We start from the raw sequence: 1,317 nt of genomic DNA, 5'->3' as shown, positions 1-1,317 counted from the left end.
CCCAAGAAACTAGAAACATCAATCAGAAAAGATATATGCACCCCTATGTTCATAGCAGCACAATTCACCATAGCTAAGATTTTGAAACAGCCTAAGTGCCCATCAGCAGATGAGTGGATTACAAAACTGTGGTACATCTACATAATGGAATACTGCGCTGCTGTAAAAAAGAAGGAATTCTTACCATTTGCAACAGCATGGATGGAACTGGAGAGCATTATGCTAAGCGAAATAAGCCAGTCAGAGAAAGATAAATATCACATGATCTCATTCATTTGTGGCATATAATGAACAACATAAACTGATGAACAAAAACAGATCCAGAGAAAGAGGAGCATCGATCCGACCGTCAAACCTCAGAGGGAAGGTAGGGAGGGTGTGGGTAAGGGGGAGAGATCAACCAAAGAACTTGTATGCATGCATATAAGCCTAACCAATGGACACAGACACCAGGGGGGTGAGGGCATGAGTGATGGAGACAGGGAGCAATGGGGGGATAAGGACACGTATGTAATACCTTAATCAATAAAGAAAAGACTCAGTAACAATGAGAACACCTAGCATCCTAATCTTGGTTTATAATACCATTCTCCAACAAAAGGAACCAGAGCTCCTTGGAAAAATAGATAATTCTAGGAATGGGTTTGTCATATTTCCCCAAAGCAGGAAATACACAAGATGGGCCCAGAGCATTTAGTAGTACCAGAAAGTAAGGAAGTGTTCAACATACACACACACACACACACACACACACTAAAAGGGAAGGGGGGATTCACAGGTTCTAAGGGAGTCCCAAAATTCACGCAAGAAGTAATGTTGATACAAAATATGGGTTTATAATTAAATATTGTAAAATTTTTATTGATTCACAAAGTATACAGTATAGGGTTATGTATGGAATAGTAAACTGGATTATCATGTCGTGATAGCAAGCACCATTAACTGTTATTTCCTGAGCAGCCGCATTTTCGAAGAAGAATGGTCCAATGATGCCTCCAGCCCAAAGTCCACACCAAACAGTGACATGTTGTGGATGTATTTGTTTCTCAACAATCACTCGTGGATTTTCTGAACCCCAAATGCCACAATTTTGTCGATTAACCAAGCCATCAAGATGAAAATGAGCCTCATCGCGGAAGATGATTTTGTTCGAAAAATCAGTATCCACTTGTTGTTGTTCCATAATGCATTCAACGAACTCTCTTCGCTGTGCGTGGTCAGTAGGCTTCAGTTCTTAAGTCAATTGAACTTTGTAAACATAAAGATGCAAATCTTTCGTGAGAATATGTTGTAGAGAGCTTCTCAAAAATGCCAAAT

General features: G+C 39.9%; 1 long non-coding RNA gene across 1 annotated transcript; it reads left to right on the top strand.

Annotated features, from left to right (window-relative positions):
- The first annotated feature begins 228 nt into the window (after positions 1 to 228).
- LOC107185201 lies at positions 229 to 1,050 on the top strand. Its single transcript, XR_001516119.1, has 3 exons — positions 229 to 239; positions 361 to 367; positions 961 to 1,050. It is a non-coding gene; the product is annotated as an uncharacterized LOC107185201 (long non-coding RNA).
- Positions 1,051 to 1,317: the final 267 nt, after the last annotated feature.

This window comes from Myotis davidii, unplaced genomic scaffold (assembly GCF_000327345.1).
Source record: "Myotis davidii unplaced genomic scaffold, ASM32734v1 scaffold68, whole genome shotgun sequence".
Taxonomy (NCBI): Eukaryota; Metazoa; Chordata; class Mammalia; order Chiroptera; family Vespertilionidae; genus Myotis; species Myotis davidii.
Note: the sequence above shows the minus strand (reverse complement) of the source record. Positions and strands in the feature narration are given on the sequence as shown.